Below are 10,080 nucleotides of genomic sequence, written 5' to 3'. Positions count from 1 at the left end.
GAGAGAATGGGCTGGAGACAGGCCGGGAGGTTTTCTCTGGGAGGTGACATTCAAGCTGAAGGATGAGAGGAGCTGGCTGTGTCAACAGCAGAGGTGGGATATTGTCTTCAGGCAGAAAGAAGGGCCTGTGGGAAGGCTCTGGGCAGGAAGGAGCTGAACATATTGTGGGAATAAAGGGAAGCTGGCATTGCTGGAGAATCATAAGGGCTGAACAATGGCTTGACAGGGGCTGGAGAAACGGCCAGGGAGAGTGCAGTTCACCGGGACATTATTCTTTCTAAGGTGGGAATTCAGACAGTGGTGAGAGAATATGAGGTGGTCTGGGAGGAGAAAGGAGCCACAGGCAGGGAAGCTGAGTCATATTGACTCCATGACCTGAGAAGTCTGTGCACTTCCAGTGCTGAGCCCACAGGTCTGCTTTAAACCTGCCCCTTGCCAAGGGTTCGTTTTTTTTTTTTATTTAACACCTTCCAGGATTACTTTTTTTTTTGTAAAAAGTTACTCAGAATCAGTTACGGTTACTTCCAATCAAAACAAGTTTATCTGACCAGCCAGCTTAAATAGCAAATCAGCAGCCCAAAAGCAGAACTGTCCTTTTAATGATGACTTGAAACAAAGTACAACTTCAGACTTTTCAACCTTTTTGGAAACATTTGATCCAAAAGAATATTAAAAGATTCTGAGTGGAATGAACTTGATACTGTCTCCTGAGTTCCCAGAGTAAAAATCTCCAACCTTTTCAAATTCTCATGGCTGTGCAGGAGGAGGTCCCAGAAGGGTTTCTTTCTATTCAGGACACCCTCCCACTAGGGCTGGAGATGCAGCCTGTCTACCTGAAGCTGAGCTTTCCCGGTGTCTACCTGTGTAGGATCTTCATGGTAAGTCAAAGACTATTAATAAGGAAGAGGTTGCTGGGCTTTCATAAAAGGAAGATAATAGAGGAGACAGGGTTTGGTGAGACTAAGCTTCAAAACAACCACGGGAACCCCAAAGTCCAAAGGTGATAAAGGAGCTATACAGCAGGGAGCTGGGTTAAAACAAAAGCTAGGACAGGATCCAGGCAACCTTGGCCCCTTTTCATGGTTGTTTTTGTTGTTTATGGTCTGTTTCTTAGGGTAGCAGTCAAGTCCTTACAAGAAAAGACTTTGTATTCTAGATCTAGATGCTTTTAGGAGAGTAGACACTACTTAGTCCATGCTCAACTGAGCGATAATCCAGAATGTGGAAGAAACTCATGAGGCAGGACAAGTGATGGTTGCAATCAAGTGGGCAAGAAAGCATGTGAGGCTGGAAGAAGAGTTGAGAGAGCTGACCTCCTCGTGAGAATTAACACTGGGTCTTATGAGTAGAAAGGGCCTGTTGGGTCACCAGTTCTTAGTTTGCACCAAGTTATTCTTACCTCTCTTTTGTATTATTTACCCTAAAATTCGAACAATGTGAGACATGTTATATGAAGCAGAGTTCAAATGCCAGACACTAGATTCAACACAATTTTACTTCTTGCAATGACCTAAAAAAGGGTCATTATTATTTCTATATGAATTGAATTAAAATTTTTGTGTTAATATCAAAGCTTAATGAGATAGAAGTTTACTTTCATGACCTCTGAAGTCCACCTGGTGGAGGGAGAAACTTCCTCACCACTTGGCCTTTCAGGGACCCACACTTCTTCCATCTTTGGTTCCACCCATTTTGTGGAGCCAGGTCCTCTGAATCTGGCTGGTAAATGGGGGAAGAGAAACGTTGGCAGATCCTTTGGGAAGTACATAAAGCCTCAGCCATGATGTGCAGCACATCATTTCTGCCTACATTCCATTGGCCCAGCTTTAAATAGTACGGTCATACTTACAAGGGAGCCTGGGACATGCAGTCTAGGAGTACATCCATGAGCTAAAGAAATCAAGCATAGTGAACTCAAAGTTGTCCTTACACAGTACACCTTTATGGTTTCAAACATCTTCAGTCTTCCTCTCATCATGGGACACATCACCCGCCCCTCCTCATGGGAGGCCTCTCCAGTTGCTTCTTCCCTTGCAGAGTCCAAGATGATGGTGTGATGGGCAGACCTTTCCATCAGACCTGGAGGTGGCTTGTTTACTTTTGAAGTAAAAGAACATTCTATCTAGCCGCCCCCCCCCCCCCAACATTGCATGGGTATTGTATAGCCTACCCCAGGCTGATTTTGCTCTTTGCAGGCAGCTCTCATGTTTATTATCTCCTGTAGGCATTTAAACCTCTGGGAATTTTTCTTAGTCTGTTATCTTCCATAGCTGGGCTAAAGTGGTACCAGGCAGAATACTACAGCACTTTCACAGTCCGGGTCCCATCCAGTAGTTTACTTAAAGGCCACTCCTGAATAATCAGATTTTTAAGATCAAATTCCTGACTGCTTTGGCAATACAATTTCTTCAAAAAGTGGTACACTTCCGAACAACTCCATGTTGCAATATCTTCACCCAAAATCTCAAAGCTCTCTTTGGACAACTCTGCCTCTGTCCTTTACTTCTACATTCCCTTGTCTGTTGCTCAACTTATTGGCAGCTGCTCTGAGGAGAACTGAAACCACACGCGTGGCTGGACAGCTAACATCTTTAATCTGATCTTGGCCAAAATGCCATGATACTTTGTTTAACTGAGAAAGCCTTATTGGGCCCTTGTCACTCAATGTCTTTTTCAGTTTTATCCCTTACTCTTATATTTAAGTGATCATAAGACCTCATCAATGTTAATGCCCTCCCTTGTTTTATATACCAGTAATGAAAAAATGCTGCAATGCTATTATGCATGCTTTTGATCACTTTGGATTTTTATTCTCTACTTTTTAAAGAGTTCTCGTAGACTTGCTTGAATGTACATTTTCAAACATTTTATTATTTAAGCAAACAGAAAAGTCCAAAGAGTTTTACAGTAGACAACTTCTACTCACAGCCCAGGTTTAATTGTTGAAGTTTTACTGTGCTTGCTTTATTGTATATATACCCATCAACCCCCCCAGGCAGTAGACACCCAGGTGGAGTCAGAGTGATGGGGAGAAGCGGCTGTGGAAGGAGTAGGGGGGAAGGGGTTCAGTCCAGGAGCTGTGAGACCCAGTGCACAGCTCACAGGCTCTGCCAGCCTAGGGGAGGCCACGTTGCGTGGAAATGGCCAGACTCTCAGAACACACCAGGTTTGCTCAGCCATTGGTTGGGGCTTTTTCCAGAACAAGGTGGTCTCGGTGCTAAAGTTGAGGTAGAGCCAGAAGAGCTGTGAGCTGGATGGCGAGTCCTTTCTGAAAGTGAATCTCAGCTGGGGATTTTTTGTCTGCGATAATGTATTTCCAAGTAAATTTCCAACATCAATATACTTCCCCCTAACTAGATAGAGTCCTTTATTTGTTTACAGATTTTTCCTTTTAAGGCAAAATTTCCAAACAATGAAAAGCACAAATTCACTGAATTTTGACAGGGTCGTGCCAGTTCCTATCAAAACATGAAACATTGTCACCATCCGGCAAGATCCCTTGGCTGCCTTTCCCCAAACCCACCTCGACGAAACCTGTGTCCTGAGTTGTTCGTGTTACAGATTCATTTTTGCTTGTTTTTAAACTTTACATGAAGAGAGCCATACAGAATGTATTTTTAAAATATGGACATTTCCTTTCACTCAGCACATTTTTGAGTCTCATCCATGTTGTTGCCTTTATCAGTTGTTTGTTCTTTCTAATGCTGAATGTTTTTCCAAAAAAGTAACATATGACAGTTTGTTCATCCCTGCACTAAAAGGGAGACAGACATTGGAGCTGTATAGAGCATTTTTGGCTATTGTGGAGTAATTACTGTGAACATTTAAAAAGTATTTTTGTGAGCGTATGTTTTCATTTCTATTTGGTACATTCTTAGGAGTAGAAATGCTGGGCCATAGAGTAGATGTGAGTTTAGTTTTGTGGAAACCGATAGACCCCTTCCAAAGCAGTTATACCACTTCACACCAGCATCAATAACATATGGGAATACTGGCTGTTCTGCATTCTTATCAATATTCATTGTGTAGATCTTTTTAACTGAGCCATGCAGGTAAGTATGTAGTGGTAATACATTACAATTTCCTGTTGACAAGTGCTGTTGAGCATTTTATTCAGGTGCTTTTTTTTTTTTTTTGCACATTTTTTGTGAAGTGTCTCCTAAAATCTTTCCCCCAAGTTTTATTGGGTTGTCTTTTTATTATGGAGCTATCGGGGGTCTTTATATATCCTTGACACCAATGCTTTGCTTGATATATGCTTTGTGAATTTTTTCTCTCAGTCTGCAGCTTGTTAATTGGTCTCATGTTAGCTTTGTCTTATGATGAGCATGTGACTTAAAGTTTGGTGAAATCTGATTTATCATTTTTTTTCCTTATCTGCTTTCCATGTCCTACCTAGCCCTTCAGAAACCCTATTCTTTTTGGTTTAAGATTATGACCCTTGAGTGAATTTTTGCATGTATGTTAAGGAAGAACTCAAGGTTAAATTTTTCCCCCATTTGGATATCTGCTTCTTCCAGGGCCGTTTGTTGGAAAGACCATGCTTTCACTATCAGATTGTTTTGGTGCTTTTTTGAAAGAAAATAACCTTGTAAGTGTGGGTTATTTCTTGGCACCGTTCCATTGATCTATTTCTCAATTCAAATTCGCATACCATGCTGCCTTGCTTACTTTAGTTTTATAGAAATTTCTGAAACCAGATAGCATCTTTTGAATTTTTTCATGTTCATTGACTGCTGTAGAGATTTTAGGTTCTTCATATTTCCATATAAATTTGGAATGTCCTTGTTAATTTCTACACACAAATAAAAGCCTACTGAGTTTACAAATAGCTTGTACTAAATTTATTGATCAATTTGGAGATTATTGATTAATATCTAAACAGTATTACTTCTTCAATAAATGGACTTTGTCTATCTCTTTATTTAATTTTAATTTAATTTTTATTTTTTTAACCAAGTTTTGTAGTTTTGAGTGTGGAGATATTATACATATTCTATTTAATTTATTCCTAAGCATTTTAGGATTTTGGAAACTATTATAAATGAAACTTTCTTCTTAATATTGCTTTTCAATTATTTGCTACTAGTATATACAAATATAATTAATTTGGTATATCATCACCCTTGTATCCTGTATCCTTATAAAATTCACTGCAATTGGTTCTTTTGTAGATTCTGTGATATTTTCCACATATACAACTGTGCCATCTGTAAATAGAGACAGTTGTATTCTTGCAGTTGCTAAGACTTTTAATGTAATATTGAACATATGTGTTGGGGGTAGGCATCTTTGTCTTGCTCCAAATCTTAGAGAGAACATATTCAAAATTTCATACAGTAAGATGTTACCTGTAGGCTTTCTAAAAGTGCCTTATACAGATTACTGAAGTTCCCGTACATTCCTTATTTGATGATAGCATTGTATATCATGAATGGGCAATTAATTTTGTCAATCGTTTTTTCTATATCTATTCATCATACAGTTTTTCCTTCTTTCTAATGCTATATCAACTTGATATTCCTGGGATAAATCCTACTTGGTCATGATATATATTATCCATTTATATATCACTGAGTTTGATTTTTTAAAAATTTGCAAAAATGTTCACATCAATGTTCATGAATCATATTGGTCCATAGTTTTATATGGCATTTGACTGTTCTTAAAATTAGGTTATATTATTCTCAGAAACCAAGTTAGTTAGGGAGTGCTTCCCATACCCCTGTTTTCTGAGTGTGAGTAAGTTTGGTGCTAGTTCTTCTTTCAGTGCTTGATAGAATGTGCCAGGCATACCATCTGGGCCCAGAGTCTTCTTATGAGAAAGTTTTGATAAGTAATTCGATTTCTTTAATTGATATCAGACTTTTCAAATTTTCTCTTTCATCTTGTGTCTGGTTTGGTAAGTTTTATTTTCAAGGAATTTTTCCATTTCATAGAATTCATTGAATTGTGTGCTTAAAGTGGTTCAGAATGGTCTCTGAATAATGGTAGTGATGAACCATTTTTGATTCCTGATATTGGTAATTTTTGTTATTTCTCTTTTTTTTTGTTACTTATTCAGTGTTGGAAGTTTATCTTTTTATTTTCTTTTGTTCATATTTTCCAAGAAAAAGCCTTTAGCTTTGTTCATTTTCTCTATTTTGCATCTGTTTACTATTTTATTGATTTCTGCCTTTTTAAACTTACATTGCATGTATTTTATTATTTTCCTAACTTCCTAAATAGAATCTTAGGTCACCGATTTTAATCCTTTCTTTTTGTCTGATATAAGCTTTTAAAGGCATAACATTTCCTCTGTTCACAGTATACCTTTATTGCCCAAATTTTGGCATATCGTTTTTGCATTATCATTTGGTTCAAAATGTTTCAATTTTCTTTCTTATTTAACCCACGGATTATTTAGAATTGCATTTGCTAATTCTGAAATATCTAGTGATTTTTTTTCTGTTATTTATAATTATTTTGTGATCAGAGATAAATATTTTGTGGTAAGAGAACACTGTATGATTTAAATAATTATAAATTTTGGAAGAATCATTTTGTGGCTTAGCATATTATCTAAGTTAGGGAATATATGAAGCATGCTTGAAAAGAATGTATATTCTACAGTTTTGGGGCATAGTGCTTTGTAAATATAAGTCAGGTCAAGTGGTTGATAATTTTTTTTTTAGATCCTCTATCTCTCTACCCAATTTCGGTCTTATTATTGAATCAATTTTTGAAGATGTTTAAATTTCTAGCTATGGTTTTGGAATTATCTATTTCTCTCTTCAGTTCTTTCATTTTTGGCTTCCTGAATTTTGAAGCTCTGTTTTTAGGTACATGCACAGTTTTGATTGTTTCATCTTCCTGGTGGACTGATTCTCTCATCATTATGAAATGTCCCTCTTAATTTTTTGCAATACTCTATGTCTTGAAGTCTATTCCATCTAATCTTAATATCAAGCTCATCATTCCTGGTGTATCTTTTTACATCTCATTTACTTTCAACTCACCTGGGTCTTTGTATTTAAAGCTCATCTCTTGTAAGCTGCATATATGTGAGTCTCATATTTCATCAATTTTGATTATAATTAAGGTGTTTATATTAACATTCAATGTAATATTGATATGGAAAGGCCCATCCTGAATGAAGTGTGGCTCACTCATTCAAGATGGGTCTTAATCTTCTTACTGGAGTCCTTTATAAACAGGATGATGAATACACAGAGAGAGAGAGAGAGAGAGAGAGAGGGAGAGAGAGAGAGAGAGAGCACCACAGTCACAGAAGCAAGAGGCTGAAATCAAAGAAACCTGGAAAAGAAAGGAGACACCAGCATATGCTGCCATGTTCCTTGCCATGTGGCAGATGAGCCAAGGATCACAACTGCCAGTCTTTGGAAAGAAAGCATCATTTTGATAATGCATTGAATTGGACATTTTTCTCAACCTCAAAACTGTAAGCTTGTAAGCTAATAAATTCCCATTGCCAAACCAATGCATTTCATGATATCTGCTTTGACCAGCCTAAGAAACTGAAACAGTACGGTAGCACAGCAAATAAATAGCACAGCTCACATAACGTGGGAATTGAGAAAATGAACTTTGGAATCAGTCAGAATTTGGTTTGAGTCCTGGCTCTCCCTCTTATAACTATATGATTGACAAATTATTTAATATTCCTGGCACTCAGTTTTCTCATTTGTAAAGTGGAAATAATACAAGTAGTTATACTATAGATCTGTTGCAAGGATTATATGATGTCCCATAATGCATAGAAAATTTTCTACCTAAGACAACACATGGTAAGTTCTACACATTCAATCTGCGTCAAACTCAATATTTCCAATAAATGTCAAATCCACTATTTCTTCCTTTTTGAATACCAATGATTAAGAAACTGTTATGTGCTAGGCACTTGGTTGTTTTATATACAATTCAGTCATTTATTCTTAACAATAGCATAAGTGGGTTGTATGACCTCATGCATTTCACACATGCCACATCAGATTTGGTTAAGTAATCAGACTGAGTTTTTCCATTAGCTTCATCTTTCTTCATAACACAACTAAATTCTCTCCAATTATGGAGTGTCACTGAACTAGTCTCATCCTTACTGGCCTCTAAGGGACTGTTTTGTTGTCACAGGCTAGACTAAAACTGAGATCTATACTGAAGCTTGACGCATGGATAACATTATATGAGGAATTGGGTGAGGGAAAGTACCCAGGAAAAGAAAGCAGCCTGGGTGCATGCAGACAGAGTAATTGATAAATGAGACATTAGTCTGTAAATATGGGCATATGGTAGACCAGCAAGGGGATGGACAGACTTGAAAGGCATTCAAGAGGTCGAATCAACCACTGTACTGGAAGCTTAAAAGACTCAAAAAGATTCTAAGTATCTGTTGTTTTATTAATCAATCAACATACCACTGAGCATCTACTAAACTTCATTGCAATTTTTCTAAAATGCAAGTCTGCTCACGTTATCTCCTGACTGAAGTCCTTCAGTTCCTCCCCATCGCCCACTGGTGGAATTCCAGTCTCCGTTCCTTGCTAGGAGGGGCTGTCTGTGACATTATTCCTGCCTATCATTTCAGCCTCTACTCTTGCTGCTTCTGCCTACTCTAGGTAAATCAAACTGTGGCAGTTAACCCAGCACATCACCCATTTGTTCACTTGCCTGGCAGGTCCTTTCTCCACTCTGCACCACAGGACTTAGGCCATTCTCTGAAACATCTCCTGGTGTCCCCAGGTATGCCTGAATGCCCACTGCTCCATGCCCCTGCTCCAATCCATGAGGTTCTATTGGAGCAGCCATAAAAAATTGCATGGAGCTTATTTATCTAAGAATTTGTCCTTTCCTACACTGTGAAGGGATGAACTCTGAACTCTTGTCTGTAAACCTGGGGCCTAGCAACTTGATTAACATACTTTGAATTAATGAATTAATGTGTTTCCTTGTGATGTGTCCACCGCCTCTGCCTCACAGTTTGGAGGCCCTACTGTGTACCCCACATGCCATTCAAACAGAACTCCTGTGGGTTCTCAACCACAGACCATCTCTGTAGCTTCCTACTGTGTTGAACTCCCGCAGGTTCTCTTGCTGCTTGCCCTGCCCGGGGAGTCACCCCGTTGCTCTGCTTACCCAACCTGGTCACTCACTGTCAGCACACACCTCAGCGACCACCATGCAGGTCTGCTCGATGCCCGTGAGGATGCCACACTTCCAGAGACCTCCCCTCGGGGGCTCAGCCTTACCTCCCCGCCAAGCCCTCACTTCTCCCCATCTCATCTTGAATTGGCTCCTCCTCTTACAGTGCCTTTCATGTGGATTTTTTCTAAAGATCAAGAATTGCTAACATATGTAAGCACTTTATAAAGATCGTTCTACTTAATCCCCAAAAGCAGTGCTGTACATTATTACTGCTACTATTATTTCAATTATCGAGATTAATACTTCTTATAGTACCAAGTAACCTGGAATTTGGAAAGTGGGAGTCACAGAAGAGGAATTGAGAAATGACTGTCACAAATTTTTTTTTGAACACTAGCTATGGAAATCACTAAGCCTGCTGCCTGAGGGCATAGAAAAGTGGTTGAGTTATTAGCCCTTGTGTCCAGAGAATTAACAATCTGGTCAGAGGCAATAAAAACACTGTAGGAAGATGGGGACAGTGGAGAAAGAGAAAGAGAAGAAGGAAAAGGAGGAGGGGTTTGAGTGCCCGCTATGTGACACTTCAGTGCATTTAATATATTTGGATTTCACAATAATCCTTTGAGGTAGGCATTCCATTCTCACGTACAAGGAAACTGAGTTCCAGAGAGGTTTAGTGATTTGTCCAAAGTTTCGCAGCAGAGCTGTGCTTTTCACCCATGACCATCCGGTCCCAGAGCCCCTGCGCTTTGCTCCATCCCACACTGCCTCCTTGATGCAGACAACTGGAGTGCAGTGCAAACGAAGTGGTGGTGGAGACCAGGGAAGGGAGGTTTTGTTTTGCTTAAGGCTAGACTAAGCCTGAGATCTCTGCTGAAGCTTGAAGCATGGATAACGTTGTATGAGGAATTGGGTGGGGGAAAGTACCCAGGAAAAGAA

General features: G+C 39.1%; 1 long non-coding RNA gene across 1 annotated transcript in view; it reads left to right on the top strand.

The window, feature by feature from the left end:
- The first annotated feature begins 623 nt into the window (after nucleotides 1–623).
- The window catches only part of LOC143676131 (uncharacterized), a 28,422-nt gene continuing 18,965 nt past the window's right edge, over nucleotides 624–10,080 (top strand). Inside the window, exon 1 of the long non-coding RNA XR_013171855.1 lies at nucleotides 624–878. This is a non-coding gene — a long non-coding RNA (uncharacterized LOC143676131). The remainder of the gene's footprint in view (nucleotides 879–10,080) is intronic.

The sequence above is a fragment of the Tamandua tetradactyla genome, chromosome 3, assembly GCF_023851605.1.
Source record: "Tamandua tetradactyla isolate mTamTet1 chromosome 3, mTamTet1.pri, whole genome shotgun sequence".
NCBI lineage: Eukaryota > Metazoa > Chordata > Mammalia > Pilosa > Myrmecophagidae > Tamandua > Tamandua tetradactyla.
This window is presented reverse-complemented; position numbering and strand designations above follow the sequence as displayed.